The 17763-nt window shown below is 44.0% G+C and overlaps 1 protein-coding gene across 5 annotated transcripts in view; it reads left to right on the plus strand.

The window, feature by feature from the left end:
- The window catches only part of Lypd6b (LY6/PLAUR domain containing 6B), a 167851-nt gene that overhangs the window by 117122 nt on the left and 32966 nt on the right, over positions 1–17763 (plus strand). The window lies entirely within an intron of this gene.

Raw genomic sequence — 17763 nt, forward strand, 5'->3', positions numbered from 1 at the left:
TCAGGAAGTGATTGGGCCCTGGCCATGTTTACATTCCTTTTCTTGTCCAGAGAGCAGATTGAATTATTAGCATCAGTGTTTGTTAATGATAATTATACGTTTCAAGTACAAAGCAGGAGTCTGTAAAATATCAGGTAGGATGCCTTTCTCTTTGCCTTTCTGGATAAATGACATTGTACTGCTCTAATTACGATCAGGAAGACAAGCAAGAGTCCATATATTATCATCAGAGAGAGGGTGGTGCGTGAACTGTTACTTCAATTTAACAGTGTGTTGCTAGGTGTCCTCCAAATGTGAAGATCAGAGAGTTGAAGGTCCAGCTACGAGACATGGGGGTGGAGGGCCATCTTCCAAGGCAAAGAAAATATCTTGTAACAGTGTTAACTGCAGTTATGGGGCCACCATTAACCACTGTGGTCACAATGAGCACAAGGTGATAAACAAACCCATAACTCTGATATTAACCATCATCACCATCACTACAGCTAACATTATTAGCTCCTACTTCCTTAGGCACCAGACTAAGGTTTTATATGTGTCATCTCTTATAATCATCATGGCATTCCTGGCAGGAAGATTTTATTAATATCTACATTTCATAGATAAGAACATCGAGTTACTCAAAGTTAGCCAAGCCCAAAAGTGCCCGAAGTGGAAAGTAGCCTGCAGAACATGCCAGGACAGGGCCAGCCTAGTACAGACATTTGTGGACGGCTCATCCGATTGCACTCTTCCCTCCCTGCCTTGCAGAGTGTCCCCTACCTATCACTTACCATTGGTACTTTATCTCTTCCACACTGCGAAGTTTCAATTATGTACTTTCTTTACCACATATCTAGATCATAGCAATTGCATGGATATTTATGACCTGCTCCCTAGACTATCACCGGGTGATACTTTGCATTGGTTTGCACATATCCTGAACATGTCTGCCCACCTCACTAAGACCCATGGAATAAAAAAACTTCTATTGGAGCTAGATATAGGTCTGCCTGGCCCTACATTCTGTCATGGCTTACAAGGAACAAAATTCAGTTTCCATCATGGCTTTCTTCAAAGATCTACCTTGGGAAGTTTGCCTCCTTTGCACCCTGTCTGATCACTAACTGGCCTTAGCTTTTCTCAAGTCAATGTGCTGACTTGAGTGTCCTCACTGGCCCTAGGCAGGTGGGATGAGAGCTTGGGAGACTGGAAAACCTGTTGGCAGACAGGTGTCCTGGTTTCATGTGTGTCTACTTGTATTAGAAATACCATTGATGATAAAGCCTCATTTGAGCAGGACTATCATCAGTTATCTGTTGCTTAATAAACCACCCTGTGCTTGTGGCTTAAAACAACAATCATTTTATTTGCTTGTGGTTCTGTGGGTTTGCAGCTGGGGCTAAGCCCAACTGGGTGGTCCTTCTGATAGCATCAGGTGGGTCACCCTTGCCATTGTACTGAATTGGTACCTGGAAGATGGGGTTTAGGATAGGCCTCTGTAAGTTCCTTCTACCTGTGACCACTTTTTCCTGAGTTTTTACATGACTCTGATCATGTAAGAACATGAAATAGATATACAAATCAAAGTTACAGGCAGTAAATCACAAAGAAATTCATTTCAAAACAATCCTTTGGAATACATATAACTTTCCATTTATTAAAAATGAAAGCATATTTGCATACTGGTGAGATGAGATGTTTTTATTTGTCAAACACAATAAAATCCAAAGCCATATTAATTTGAAATTTGCATGCTAAGGATGACAGTAGGAAAATATTAAGTCTTTGTTTTCTGTAATTAAATTGTTGTGTTTCTTTGTTCATTTTGAGTCAGGGTCTCCTGTAGCTCAGGCAGGCTTCAACCTTGTTATACTGTCGAGGATAACCTCAAACTCCTGATCCTGCTTCCATTTCCCAAGGGATGTGATTACAGGCATGTTCGACCATGCCCAACTTAAATCAGTATGTTTCAGTAAGAGTAGAAAACTTTTCATGTACACTAAAAACACTGCCATTCCTAGCATACAATAGTCAAGTTGGAGTCAGCGTGTCTCAGTATTCAGTGGTGTTTTGTGCCCTGACAACAGGCTCCATGCAACCTGCACATGATGGGTGTTCCAAACCAAAGCTGCAGTGAATCTGGATGCAGTTCAGGTGAGCACTGCTACCAGGAGTTCACTGTGTGTGTATGAGTTTTCATTAATTTTTGGTCCTTGAGTGTTCAGAAACCTTTTTCCATTGCTCCATTCTTTGCAACCTCATATTAAGTCACATGTCCCTGTGTCCCACAGTTTAAAGTTGATAGGGGACTTATCTGGGATGACCCATGGTATCAGTAGACTCTCCTAGGTTCTGTCACATGACAAACCTGGCCAGAAAGCAAAAGCAGACAGTGCCTAGTCTGGAAGCCTAGACTCAAAAACTGCTCAGCCTCACTTTTGCCTCATTTTATGGTCCAGAGAGTATTTGGGTAGGCCCAGTTCAAGGGAACAGGCTGGAAATAGACACTACTTCTTCTTGATGCTAGCTACAAATTATCAATAGCCATTTAAAATACATCAAGGGACTCTTAGCTTTGCTAATCAAAGCAACCTGAAATTGGCTTAAAAGCATTTATCTTTGTTTTTGTTTTTTGAGACAGGGCTTCTCTGTATAACAAGTCCTGGCTGTCCTGAATCTCACTCTGTAGACCAGGCTGACCTCAAACTCACAAAGATCCACCTGCCCCTGCCTCCCGAGTGCTGGGATTAAAGCACGTGTCACCACCACCCAGCAAAAGCATTTATCTTTACATAATCCTTGAATAAGATGATCTTGGCCAATCAATGAGAGGAAGATATAGAAAACAGAGGTCTTCAGCAAAGTGTCTGTGCATACAGTAATGAAGACACTGACCATCACCACCGCCTCCAGTAACATTGCCAGAGTTAGGGGACAACCTGTTCTCCAGTGGAGCCAAAAAAGCAAGCTGTGGTCATTCATCTTCTACAAGGCAATTAACAGAGCCAAAGAAATTGCGAAAAGCAGAGAAAGGAAATGTATTCAGTTTGGCCATATTGGGAAGGACAGATTCAGGGACACCTAAAATCCATTCTCAAAATGCAGATAAAATCAACCAGAAGGCAAAAGATGTGCATGGTTAAGCAGTCCTGGTCAAGGTGTGGTCCTGCCCGGCATGGATCCATCATTATCTCAGCTCTAGACTTCCCTCCAAGGTGGTCTAAGTTGTCAGCACCATGAAAACCCCTTCCCTGTTCCTGGGGACACCCTCACCTCCCTCCAATGCTTTTCTTCTCTCACGGGGGAAATTCTAATTCACAGGGGTACCTGTTTCACCAGCCCAGCAGTCCAGATAGAGACACAAATGTCTCTTTAGAATGTCCTTCATACCTTCCTGGACGCTGGTTGCAATAACATTGTTCTTACCGTATGCCTCCACTGTTTGAATTCCTTTACAATCACAACTCATTTCATCATTATAAAATACTTGAAGAGTTATAGATTTTATTCCCATTTTAAACTGGGAGAAGCAAGAGGCATTAAGTGGCTTCCCTTATAGCCACTAAGTGGCAGAAATTGGAGGCTACCCAAAGTGGCCAGGCTCCAGAGACCGGGCATGAGCCCTAGCTGTCTCTCTGGTTAATGGAAAGCAAATCTTCCTGAGTTTTAGTAAAGCTCTCTTGGATCATGATTGGTTTTGTTTTGTTTTTCCCAGAGACAGTGGGATTGGCTATTTGGTGAGATTGCTAAACCTTTCTGGGCATACTCTTGTGACTTCAATTAGGTTGAGGCACATGAGAAGAGTAGAGATCGTAAAGGTGTCTATGTCCCATAGAACCGAAAGTGATTCTTCGGGTCCCGCCAGTGTCTCTCGGAATATGGGTGCTCAGTGTAGGCTCATTCTTGTCTTGCTAGGGAAGCATCTGAAGAGTGAGAATGCTTAAGGACAACCCCCACAGGCTTTCCAGTAGTCTCTTAATTTTAGCTTATGCTTCTCAGACTTAGCCCAAAAGAAAATGTTGTGTTTATTTAGCATTTTGTTTAAAGACTATCCTGGGGAAAGAGAAGGATGCTGATAGCCCTTATTATACACTATTTGTGGAAATTAATTCTCCAGATAGTATAGGTGATTTAACAGAGAGAAACAGTATATCCGCCATTTCTGGGGTCATTTTTGCAGCCTTAAAAGTGGCCATTGTAAGTATCTTAGCAACTGACCTCCAGCCACATCCTCGCTTTGAGGAGGATAGAATATTCTTGGCAGCCAGGATCAGACTTGTGGCTCAGGGTGGCCTTTTCTCACTTTGCCTGTAGCATCAGAGTTTGGGGAGAGACCACCAGTCTAAGGCTCAATGGAAGTCACTCTACCAGCCAGGCTTCTGTCTCCCTCAGATCCCTCTGTGGTGTTTTGACTATTTAGCTAGCCTCTTGCTGTTATCCCAGTCACGTTGACTTGGGCTAGCATTGGTGGCTGGTGCCTGTGGCTGGAAAGTACTTGCTATAACCTCTGCATATGTAGAAACTTGTGTGTTTCTACACATAGCCCGTTGAACTAGAGTGTGCTGGAGGACAGGCAAATGGACATGCACAGCACCACACAAAAAAAGACAACACAGGCAAGGTCTAGGGAGGCCATTCTGCTTCTGGCTCACCCCTTTCCCTACCTCTCCCTCCCACCAGGAACTGCTCCAGAGGACAGACAGGTCTCTTGATGGTCACACATAAAATCCTAAAGATGTTTTCCTCATGCCAATGGAAACTCTGCCATCCTTGTCTTTGCCTTCAGCTAATCTTCAGAGTATATAATCCTTTCCTGCATTAAGTAATCCTTCCTCGTGGACACTTGTTTCTTTTTCCTCCCCTTTCCAAAGCACTGGAACAGTGTGCCTCCAGCGTAGACACTGAAAGTGGCCAGGCAGGTCGTCACCACAGGACTTAAGCTGCCACTTCCAAACTGTGTTTTAATGTTGCCGTTGCAGCTGCCTGTACAATAGAATGGCCCAGGACGGGCCGCAGGCTGGAAGCAGCAGCATCTTCGTTAGAGCCTCTGGTGCTGTTCTAACCCCTGCTAGAAACCTAACTGCTTCCTGGACTACCTTAGCTTCCTCCGGTTTGGCTAGGCGGCAGTCCCTGCATCTCAGCTGGGCTCCAGAACTCACCTGTTGATTCATGCTTTTGCCTTTGGTGTTTTCTAACACTGCTGGTTCTGCAGGGGCAAGGTTCTTGTTAAGTAATGTGAGTGACATAAATGTAGGAGAAGGATGTGAGTGGGCATGTATGTGGTACGTGGGTATGTGTATGGAGCAACGGCAGGTGAGACACCCCCCAGTCTTCTGGGTCAGTGAACGAACAGGCGTGCTTTAGTAGGCTTAGAAAATTGTGGTTCACCGCAGCGTGCCCATTGGATACATGAGAAAGTCTTCATGTCGTCTGAAGGGGCTTTACTAGTCTAATCCCTGTAGAGGATGCTCCAGGCACAGCTTTTCCTTGATGTCACAGCAACGTGACTCACCCTGGGATTGCTGTGTTTAATTAGTCCCCGTTCTGGTTGATTTTATGACCAAGGTTGTAGGAAGAGAGTACTTTGGAGTTTTTGGAGTCTCCCCGTTCCCGAGTCAAAGTCATTGCCCAATAATAAACAGAAAGGGTATTAGAGGAAGAAAAGAGCGGAGAATTTTGCTTAAGGCTGGGGCTTGGCACAGATCGCTAAGCTGGGGAGGGCTCTGAGAAGTTAGATTGCAAGTCAACACATCTGTACATCATCCATCGGTCAGGTTCTGACCCACAATCACAGCCACTTTAACCACCTGCTTATCATCCTCAGAGACTCTTTTCAGAGATTGTCACCAAGAGTCCAAGCACAGCACAACATTCTAAATGTACCCTCAAGCTGCTCTTGACATCCATCCCCAGGGAGTCTGAAATAGAGACGGAAGTTTCTCATGTAAGCATGACAAGCCTATGCTTGAGCTGTCTATTCTCATGATCACTCTCCACATTTAACTCATAAGCACTGAACTTTTTGTCTAATTATTAGTTCTGCTCCCTTCTCACTCTGCTCTCTGGAAAGGGGAGAGGCTGTTGGTCCCCAGCAGCAGATCTTTGCACTCTCCCAGCACAGTACCACCAGAGAGGGATGAAGAGTGGATATGTTAGGAAGACAGGCAGGTGACCTGTGGCAAAGCACCCGTTGGTGGCCAGCCCTTCTCTCCTGAGGTTTGCTTTGGAACCTTAGACATTCACACAGGATCATCAGCATCATCCCGTGAGCCTGTTGGGTGTTGCCCACCCCATAGGAATGTGAGGTAACATGCAGATTCCCCTGTCAGCTCCTAAGGCAGTGGATTTTCTATATTTTGGGTACCCTTTATTTGCAATTAAACCGCAGTTCAATATATTTCTCCCCAAAGAATAATTTCTAGTCCTAAAAATAATTTCTAGTAAGAAATTAGAATAATGCCACAGGGAGAATTGTGAGGGTGAGGAGACACAAGGCATCAGGGAATCTCTAAGGTATTCCCTGACCTGCTCTTGTTCTGCCCCCGAAAGGGGCAAGGTTCGTTTCACGGTTGCCAAGTCGTAAAACTATACTGCCAGATTTGAAGCTTTCAATTGCTCTCATCCACTTTCTTGTTTACTCAGTTTCAATAAGACGTTGTGTTAGCTTTATACAAAGGATTCCAGAAATAACGGAGGCAGTGAGGGCGCAGAAAGCTAGAGTGTGTTCTTACGGGCTTTCTCTCCTCCAGTGCGATAGACGTTCCCTCTGCTGGGTCTCACCTATCTCCTGCCCATCTCTGTTATCACTCGAGGCCCCAAGGAGGGTTCTAAAAGCTTTCTTTGAATTGTGAGCTGAGCTGCACATTTTAAATACGGAGGTTTAAGCTGTTAGAGAGGAAAGTGACATTGATTTATTTGTTCAGTTCTTGGCTGGCCTGAGAAACTTGTCCTGTCAGGTACTGAACAACAGCTCTTATCCTAACGAGTGACTTCAAGAGAACATTACTCATCTGCTCATTACCATTCCCCTGAGTCATCCAGGATGCAGTATGGGCTTCTCCTGAATAGGAATATTCAGACAATGGGCATGTAGAGTCAAAGTTCCTGTTGACTACTAGAAACTGCATATGTGTCTGGAATATGGAGCTGTGGCTCATCCTGGAAGGATACTCCTGAAGTCCAGTCTTCAGCCATGTGCCTATTTGAGAAGTTGTATCGGCCAGTATGGTCAAAAGGGGCCACGTGAAGGACCAGTGTACAACCAAAAGGGGCACCCAGCTTCTCTAGCCTGCCTGGGATTGCTCCCAAGAATCCAAGTGCAGCTGTTAGCATGGAAGGTGCCAGTGGGGGTAGGGGGAACCTCTTATCTGTGTGCTTAGTATTGTGCACTTACTGGAGAAGCCAGTGGGGATCTTGAGAAACCCCTTTAAGACTTATGACAATGGTGACCGGGCCGTCACATTTGTCATGTGCCATTACAGTGGTGTACTACTGAAAGGTAGCCAAGGTAATTTCAATTTTATAAATGCTACCTGTCTTCTGTCATGTCCCTGCTCTGTGCTATCCTTAGGTCTCTCTGTGTATACTACACATGGAAAAATTGAGACTAAACTATCCGACATCTAGTTCGGATGTCTTTAAAGTTATATAGATCAATATTGATTGGCATGTGTGTTCAGTTCATTTCAAAGCTCAATCCATTTGGAAAGTCTTAATATTTATAGTCACCACAGACCAGAGAAGTGTAGTTTTGAGCGGGAGCTGTATTTGAGACTCAGTTGAGCCATTATATGTCTGCAGGTCAGCTCAGTGTTTCAAGCATAAAGACTATATTCAAGGAGGATGCTGGATGCAAGCTTGTGGGTTAATGGAAATCCTACCTCTTCTGCAAATTCTTACCTAATCCTTCTTGGGTTTAAATAAAACCCACAGTTGCTATTATAACAGCTACCCTGTCACCCTTCTCCACCTCCAGGCACTTGAAATACATCACTAAACAGCAGCAGAATTAATCCAAGGCCCTTTAGACAGTAGAATGAGCACCTTGGGGCAGAAGCCTGTCTCCATCTTCAATTCCAAAGGAAAAAAAATAAATGTTTTATAGAAAGTATGGTGGAGTCATTAGTAGCTGTGAAAATAGAGGAAGTTGTAATCCAGAAGGCCTGGTGATTGGCAGCCTGTCCTACAGGGTCAGTGAAATAAGAATCTGGTCACTGCAGAAACAGCTCCCCTGAAGATGGTGAGTCAGGCTGGCCTGGGAGACAATAATGTGTGCCCTGCAGCGGGTTCATTTTTACCACTGCCCATGATTCCCGTGTTGAAATAGGAAGGCTCAGCCCAGAAAAATGCTAAGGAAACAAAACCAACTCTTTTATTACTCTTACAACATTTATAGCCAAGTCCTATTCGATGCCCTTATCCTTGGGGCATTCTGACAGTCATTTTAATGATTTATTTTCTTTTTCACCACCAGAAGACAAATAAAATATTTTATTACCTTTTGGGCAGACTTGATGTCTTTCTCCTCACTTCATCACTTCCTAGGATATAAAACTCCCCTTACCTTTCAGTTTTTATAACTCACGGATAGGGATTCTGTTGGTTTCAGTCCTTACGTGTTGTTGTTGTTGTTTTTAACATGACTTTTTTTCTTCTTGGTCCTCTACCCCAGTCTTCTTCTGTTTTGTGTTGTTTCTGTTGGTGAGCATGGTGATTGAGAGCTGGCGAAGATGGGAAAAGAGGGTTAAGAAAGGCCCCGTGTGTGCAGTAATACATGGATGGCAGAAAAATGCTTTGAGTTAGAAAAAGCCTTTTCAGTTCAATTGTCCACTTTTTAGAGATACAATAGGTATATTTTCTTAAGTTTGGAGTAATTGGTGCTGACGTTGTGTTGGTGGAAGAACAAAATGCCCACTACTAGGATTCTCTGTGTGGTGTCTCTGCTGGGATCTCTAAGGGGATCCAGTGATTTGTGGGCATCTCCAGCACTGGTCTCAGTTGCATGTCTTCAAAGCTCCCCACTCCACAGCCGCCAAGGTCACTGTCCCTTCCCTTTGCTTTCTTGGCTCAGCTCTGTCTCATTGTACATATGCCTCCTTATGTTAAGATTCCAACAGCAGGCTTTTCCTCCAGACCAGTGGCTGGAAACCAGAAACAGATCCTGAACACAGGTACTGATGTGTGAAGGAGCCCTTGTCTGTTAGGATCTCAAGGCTGAGTTCATGTGGCAGGTCACTTATCCAATTCAACAGTATAATCTGGATATCTGGTTTTTCAGGTCTCTGAATTAGACCTAGATGGTCTGGGATTCTTGGAGAGCTGGTCAGACGTTATTTCTGAGTGTGACTGTGAGGGTATTTGTAATGGCGGCTGTCCCTTCCCAAGATGAGCATCATCCCTCCCATTGAAGGTCTGTGTAAAACAGAAGGAAATGGAAAGCTGGGCTTGTCCTCCCTCTGCTTGGCTGAGATAAGACATCATCTTCTAGCCTTGGTGAGCCTTGTGTTAAGGGGCTTTAGGCTCAGACTGGGATTTACACCACCAGCCACGGGCTGTTGGGCCTTTGGACTACACAACCAGATTTTTAGGTCTCCATCTTGAAGATGTGTACAGAATCCGTCTTCTGTGTGTGTGCAATCAGTTCCATTCCTCTAGAGACCCTGACTAAGATATTCATGAGAACAATTGTGCTTGATGGAGACGTTCTAATCTAAAGATGAGGCTCATTTGTGCATCACTTTCTTTGTGAGACAATACTATTGCTGGATGTTAAAAAAGACACGGTGTTTGCCAATTAGCTAAGCGTTCATCTAAACTAATTCCTGTCTAGTGATGCCGTGGCCGTCCTCAGCTTCCTTGTTTTTTATTTGAACCAAAGTGTGGAACTTCACATTTAGCCTGGTGTTGAATTCAGCTTGATGCCAAGCCTTCCTTTTAGATCTTGGTTCCTGTGTGCAACACACTGGCTGCCCCTCCTGGCATGATGCCATCACTGGGCTGATAAGTCTTCTTATCGTGACTCAAGGAGTCTATAAAAATGTTAAACAGAATAAATAAAGATGAGGTTCTACGACATGTGCTGAGCAGTTAGTGTTGAGGCTTGTCTGTTACAAAACATTATTTGCCAGCTCACAGTTTGCCCCTCCTTCCCCAAAGATGCCAATGTTATGGAGTGCCCTGTTAAAACCCAGGTCCTGTGAAACACTGCCCCGATGTCATAGCTGGGAACTATGTGTTAATGGAAAGGCAATTTGTCAGGCAATATTTTACTTCAATTTACTGTCTTATACCTCATTACTCTCTTCTTCCTTTGTGTTTGTTCACAAACCAACCATTTCCTAACATGCACTTTCATTTATTAATCCAGAAAAACATTGGTTTTAGAATCTTCAATATCCTGCATAGTACTCAATATATAAGACATGGTGCTTGCCTTCAAAGCATTATAGTCAAGAGGAAGGAAAAGATTTACAATCATTTATGTTGGAAATATATACAAGCATGTATTTGTGTGGGGTAGATAATAAATTTGGAGTTTCAGAAATACTATAGTAAATATAATGCCTAGTAAATCTATGTGAGAACAAGCAGCTGCCTAGCCATCTCAAAGGTTAGGGCAGAAATGGTAGCTCTTTTTGTTACAGAGTTAAGGACTCAGTCATTAGTCTTGGGAAAGGGGAAAAAGGCATTTGAAGAAAGGAATGAAGCGAAGCCTTCTTTGGTCAGCTACCTGGAGGCAGGATTCTAGACTTGACCTGATTCTGTGACTTGTGTCTTGTACTTGGTCATATTATCTGCCAACCCTCTTGCCCCTTTCTTAACCATCCATAGACCTCCAAACTATGTTTGGTTTACCACTTTGGTGATGTAGTCTAGGTAATAGTCTGGTGGTCACCTACATCCTGACATGACAGCTACCCCATGGATTGAACATAAAGCGATGGTACAATGACCATAAAACACCCCGTAGGCAGCCATGTAGGATGCTCATGTAACACACTTTGAAGTTAGAGAAGCATTATCTGCAGTAAATACACTTAGAAAATACCTTCCCCATTGTACTACCACTCACCACTGCAGGTGACATCCAGCCATCCTTCACCTTGAATGTCTTGTGGCTTTCATCCTGGGTGAGTTGTCTGTGAAGATTTGAAGTGGACCACTATTAGTGAAATTATTAAGGCCACTCCACATAGTTAAAAGGGAGGTTTATTTTGTGGGGTAACTTACAAGTGAAGGGATAGTTTACAGGGTCTGGGAAAGGTGTAGGGCAGTCCGGCGGTGTTCTCTGGAGAACTCTGCTCAGTCTACCTCCAGCGTGAAGGGTCCAGGAACCAAGAGAGCCGGCCCATCCAGATCTCGGGTCTTCAGGGTCCTCTCTCGGCCCTGCCTTGTAGGCGTGACAGTTACCAAAGCCTCAATGGGGGTTGGAACTTCCACATCAAAGCTGGAATGGCTACCCACTACAGACCATAGCAGCTGCATGTGGGTTTTGTACAGCATGAAAGATGGTGTTTCAGAAAGTTATTGCCAGAGGCACAGTGTGTTCCGTAGTTGCAGGTGGAATTCTCAGCAGTGGTCTGGAGAGAAATGGCCTCAAAACCTGTAAGCCGAGTGAGTCTGACCAATGTCACAGCAAGAGAGCAAACCTGGACACCCCATTGCCACTGTCTTCAACCACATTCCCAACCACTTCTCTTTCGTGGCAGGAAACACTTTCGTTTGTTTCGTTGTTGGAACTCTGTTCTTATCAGCTGGGTAGCCAGCTGGCCAAGGTGCTGGCTCACAAAGATGCCTAGGATTCTGCTTCCAGTGTCCTGGCAGTAACAGGAGCTTTATTGTGTTTGTTTGCCCAAGGTCTTCCTCCATCTGGCCATTTCCTGCTGTCTGTTCCCCACTCCCTTTGTTTCTTTGGAGCCAGGGGTGTTGATCTTTGTAAAGAAAGTGAACGTAAATGACCAGGGGCAGTAAAACACAGGATGCTTTGCCATGAGAGCCACAAGGATGGGAGGAGATGGCGCATGCTCTGTGAATAGATTGCATGCCTGCCAGCTCTTCGTTATCCAGAGAGCTTCGGCAGGGCCTATGCAGAGCCTGTTCCTAAAGTTGATGGTGGCTCAGCTGAATCAGCCACATCTAACAAAGAACTCAGACAGGGTCATCTTCTTCCACAGCCTGGCCTGTCTCCTTGATGCCAGACTGTCCCTACAATTAAAAGTGGAAACCTTGGAGGAAAGCTAGCATTTTTCAAATGCTTACTATACACGAGGTATTGTGTAAAACACCTTGCCATTTTCTCTTTTTATTTTCCCTGCCTTTTAATTTTCTTCTCACCAGAGACCTGGAGTGTAAAGATCATTGTACTGATGATAGAGGCATCTTTGAGACTCCAAGTAGTTAACAGTTCCTAAGTGACGATCAATCTTAAGTTCAGGATCTGAACAAGGTATTACACACTCTACTTAGATTCAGAACACATTTATCCTTATAGGAGCCTGCTGTGTTCAGTAAGGCTGGATAGTTAATCCTCAGGCTTCCCTTCCCTTCCTCCATTAATGTTAGAACTTTAATATTAATTTTTTTTCTTTTTTTTTAAGCCACTACATTTCAAGGACAGCACCTCATCATCCCTGGGCACTAGAGGTCAATGCAAAATGAAGTAAAAGTGAGTTTCGCTCCCTTTACTCTGTCTTCCCCTGCTGGGAGGCTGAGCAGTGACCTGACCCTGCATTGCAGCCCGTTCACAGTGAGCAGGTCAGAATCAGAGAACTTTCTCCCCAGCAGTTCTAGACAGACACTGCCTCCTAACTCACCTGGTGTTTGAAAGGTTAGTTTCCCTTAAACATCAGAAATGCCTTTTTTCCCCGGTCCTAATACATTGTCAACAGGATCTTCTCAGCCTGGCGACTCTTTTATGGGCTCCCGGAAGCCTGCTGCTCTCCTTTCTCAACCACGGGACGTTCCTGTGCTTATTCTAGCTAGTAGGTCTTCCCAATAAATCCTTCAAAGGCTGGGCCGGTCTGCACAAAGCGTGCCTCCCACCTTCCTTAGAGAACTGCAGTCCAGTCTTTAGAGCTTGCCTGGGTGGGAATTGCTTCTCTGTGTCAGGTGAAGCATGAAAGTGTACGCCTGCCCATTCCATTCACGGATGGCTACTGCAGTGGTCGTGAGATTACCTATTGTTTCTTTGTCAGCTAATTAGTGGTTTTCCAAGTTTGGGAGCGAGGAAAAAAAGCTTCAGGCTGTACACAGTGATGTAAGAATCACTGACCTATGGCAAGTAGGGTATAGAAGTGCATGCTGGGAGTTCCGCTTTCCTGCCCACAGTGATGCTTAAGCGCCAGTTATTTGGGAAAAAGAGAAAAGGGCAGTCGGTGGATTGAGGTGCCAGGGTGGTGATCCAAGAGGCTTATGTTCTCCCCCACAATTGTGGGTCTTTGATGGAAGTCCGAAATCTCTGCAGTGACTCAGATATTTTCCCTCTCAGACCAAGTCCTTTTCTTTCAGTAGCTCTTGGCAGCTAGCTGCAGTACAGATAACTGCTGTGAAATCTGGATCTTTTACGTCGGTGAATTACTTGTGAAGTCCAGAGAGCTGTGTGATTTATTAAGCAGATTTTATATTCCTAACAGGGAAGATTAAAAAGACAAGCTCTAATGCTAAGATCAGCGCATATGCCACTGAGGTAATTGTTTCTCCAGATTTCTAACTGGGATGTATTTCTGTTAGCAGGGTAGGCAGGCCAGTTCCTGATTTGTTATTTTTTAAAACCATATACATTCCGGAGATCCAGGCATTAATCAGCTTGCAGAGAGCTGCCAATTCCCATCTTCCAGTCTCTTGCCACCAGTGAAATTGAAAACTAAGCCTCAGTCCCCTGCCTCTTCTCTTCTGAAAGCGGGGAGGGGGATGCTATCTTGCTGGGATGCCGTTCTTCCACGCCATCAACTCCAACATCCCTTGCTTTCCTCCAGCTTTTCTGCATTAACAGAAAACACTTCACTGGCTTCACAATTCTTTTTGTTACTGGCTAATTCACAAAGCCAGCAGGAAAATTTTCAGTCTGAGTTCAGACATAAACAGCTCCATCTTCAGTAGAAACTCGCGACAAAATTTTATCACCTTTATTTATTTTCCCTGACAATGAGAAAAAGGAAGGAGATATGTGTACTGGGAAGTCTGGTGAGGCACCAGCTTCTGGTTTGCCTAACTTTTCTCCAGAAGATTTAATCAGTGTGCCGTCAAGGAAGAAGGATGCTCTGGCTTCCTCAAGACGCTTTGTCTGAAATGATAAACACAGTTAAGGTGATGGCAGGCCCCGCATAAAAAGTACGGGGAACTCTTGTTTATGATTGGAATGCACAAAGACAGATTTACTAGGGTCTTTCTGACTTGCTTTTTTTTCTCTCTCTCTCTCTCTCTCTAAACTTCATGATTCAGCGGATAGTGCTGTGGCTGGAACCATCATATATGCTGTTAGCCATGAGAAACAAGCCAGGTTTAACGATTCTCACTTCTAGGTGCTTCGGGGTAGCAATTCTTTGGTAACAGCAGGACTCCACACCTGCCTCACTTCTTCATCTCTCCCAAGCCCATGCAGCCTTCCTCAAGATGGTTTTGGGTGGTGGTCTGGGTGTCTTTTATTTTGACATTGGTCTTAATAATGTACAGGAGAACGATAAAAAAAAAAGAAGCAAGAGTTGAAAAGTGAATAAGTGTGAGAAATGATGAATTAAACTCCCTTCTTGTTAAAAGCAACCTTGGTTTATTTGCAGGCTCTGCTTGAAGCTCCTTCACCCTGCTCAGGGGCCTGCTCAGGGTGAAGGACTGCTGTCTTCATGTCTACCTATCTCTCTAGAGAGTGTTTCTGCCAGAGACACAGAGTAGGGACTTAGGGGAAGGAAACTGTCCCTGGGACTTCACCTTCATGAAATGATTCTTAGTTGCCATTTAATGTGGCCCAAAAGGTCCTTCAACTGGCCTCATTTGTCCTATGGTCTTGGACTAGACCTTGCACCTGTCAGGTCCTTTTCATTTGTATGTGGCCAAGACTGGTTTAAAAATCTGTAAGTTTGCAAATGATTTAAGCTATTGAACCTTTGAACCAAGTGAACTATCCCAGAAAAAAGCCATTTCAGTCTTACCTCAGTGGAATTAAGGGGCCAAGAGTAACCGACTTGCTCAGAACACCTTCATCTGTGGAGGTCCCCCTCTCCCAGCCACTATCAGGGTGTTGGGGGCAGGAAGCTGGTCTCAGCTGAGGCTTTTGAGTGCAGTATTTCCCCCTAGTTCATGCAGAATCCTAGAAACAGGGTTCCTAATGAGTTTTAGGCCAGCCAGCCTCAGGTGGCTGTGAAGCACGGATCACGTGCCTCTTCTAATCCCTGTTCTAGGTAGGAGCCTCTTAGCTTCACACTTGCTCCGTGACCTCAGACGAGCAGAGAAGCTGGTGGTGGGTTCTGTGTAGTGCACTTGCACTGGACTCCAGCCTCCTCATTGATGTCCGTTCCTGTCCCCTCACCTCCAGTCTCCACCTACTGCTGCATGAATACCATGATGACTTGCTTTGGGTCAGTTCTGATCATGGGAGCCTCCTTTATCATTGTTTGAAAGACCAAAATTAACTCCTGATTTTCCTCGAGGTAATCAAGGGTTCTTGTCAAACCCTTCTTTCATCCTGGTGGCGCACGGCCTAATGTCACTGTCCTTCTTCTCCTGGTTTCCTTCTCTAAGCTTGTGGCCATGCTCTTCTCCCATCCCTTCTTCTTCTCAGTACATGAAAACACACACACACACACACACACACACACACACACACACACACACACACACACACACACACAGGCTTGAATGCATGCTTGGTTGTTGCATAATGATCACATCTATTTATGGGGCACAGTGTGCTACTTGACTATTTGTACACAGTGTATCAACGCAATCTTCCCAGCCAGTCACCACAAATCCAACCTTCCCTACTAGCTATTTTCAATAATGTAATTATTTGGTGTCAACTCTAATGACCGTGCCATTTGATGCAGCCTTAGGAGGCATTCCTCCTCCCTAGCGCCTCTCTGTTCCCATTTCCTGTTTTCTCTCCTCCCCTCCTCCAGGCCCACTCAACCACTGGTAACTGCTGACAGACTCTCAATTCTATGAGGAGAATTTTTTTTTCATTAGGTATCATTTTAAAAGTATATACATTTACTGGGGGCCATGTTTACATTTTGATGCATGAATACATTATATACTGTTCAAATCCAGTTAAACATCTGTCTATTCAAACATTTATGTATTTGTGGTAAAACACTCAAAATCCTTCTTGTGGCTTTTCTGAACTGTGCAGTAGATTACTGCCATCAGTAGTCACTCTACCTAAAACAGAGCACCGCTATTATTTCTCCCGTCTAACTTAAACTTAGTGCCATCGACCAGCCTTTCTGTGCCCCTCCCTAGCCTTCAACATTTTTGGCTTCTGCATATTTAGTGAGAGGGTGTTTCAACTGTCTTTTTGTGCCAGCCTTACTGTTCTGTAAGTTCATCCATGTTGCGCCAATAACGGGATTTCATTTTTCATGGCTGAATAGTATTCTTCTGTATAGCCTTCATGTTTTCTTGACCCGTTCATCTGCCAGTGGGCCCCTAGGTTGAGTCCTTATCATTGCTTTTGTCAATAGTGTTCTCTGTCCGTCTTGCTCTCTTTTTCCTGTGAAGACTGTTCATCCTGCCTTTCTAAGCCCTGCATTTCAAGGTGAGTTACAGAGTAGAGCAGTAATCATGACCCCAGAATTCTACCTAACAAGACCTGTTTGCTAAGAAATGAGCTAACATTGTCCTCTCCTTTCCCACCTTCTGGTGTGGCTATCCTCAAAGTGGGCACTGAGTGTGAATGTACTTTATTTTAGGCACCCTACATTTTAACCTTTGTTCTCTGTTCAATACGTGTCATTAGAAGGCCTTTTTTTAAAAAACTGGTTTTGTTCCTGACAGCACATCTTTTCATTTTAAACCACATTCTTTCCCCTTTTTACTCTGGTTATTTTAGGTGAAATCAGCCCTTTCAGTCAAAATGTTCCTTATATTAAAACCCCCACGGCAGTCTGCACAGCACTAGACACACAGAAAGTACTCGTCTGGATTTGTTTAGCAGAAATTAGTCTCTAACATCTTTCATGTTTTTCAGAAAGAGACCTCTTTCCTGATTCATTCCTCTCCTTGGACAATCTATAACGTGTGTGGATGTGTTCTTTGCAGATGTTCTCATTTTAGGGACGATTCTTGCCTGAGTGCAGCATCTGTGAAATGATCCCCCACCTACTCCAGAGACTTCAGAAGATCTGCAGTGGAGGTAGCAGGACTCCATTGACCCCAGAGCAGACTCTCACTTACATGACCTTCATCACTGTTTCCAAATCACTTAGGAGCATGGACCATATCTTACCTAACGTTTCATTTTTAGTTCCTTCTATACTATAGACTATAGACTATATGATCTACAGTAGGTGTTCAGGAATGTTTATTAAGTGAATAAAAGAGAAAAATGTCTTAGCAGGTGAAGGTGCTTGCCAGCAAGCCTCATACATGTGTATTGTGGTATGTGCATGTGCACACACACACAGACACAAAATAAAAAAGTAAATGTAAAGTTTTTTAAAAATTAAAAGAATAAATGCATAAAAGAAGAAGCAGTATTTTTCTACATAAGTATGTATTATATACACACTTAAATGTATTGTGCTCAAGTATTTTACTTAAAAAAAGCATATTCAATTAATGCTATTTCCA

This window comes from Peromyscus maniculatus, chromosome 4, assembly GCF_049852395.1.
Source record: "Peromyscus maniculatus bairdii isolate BWxNUB_F1_BW_parent chromosome 4, HU_Pman_BW_mat_3.1, whole genome shotgun sequence".
NCBI lineage: Eukaryota > Metazoa > Chordata > Mammalia > Rodentia > Cricetidae > Peromyscus > Peromyscus maniculatus.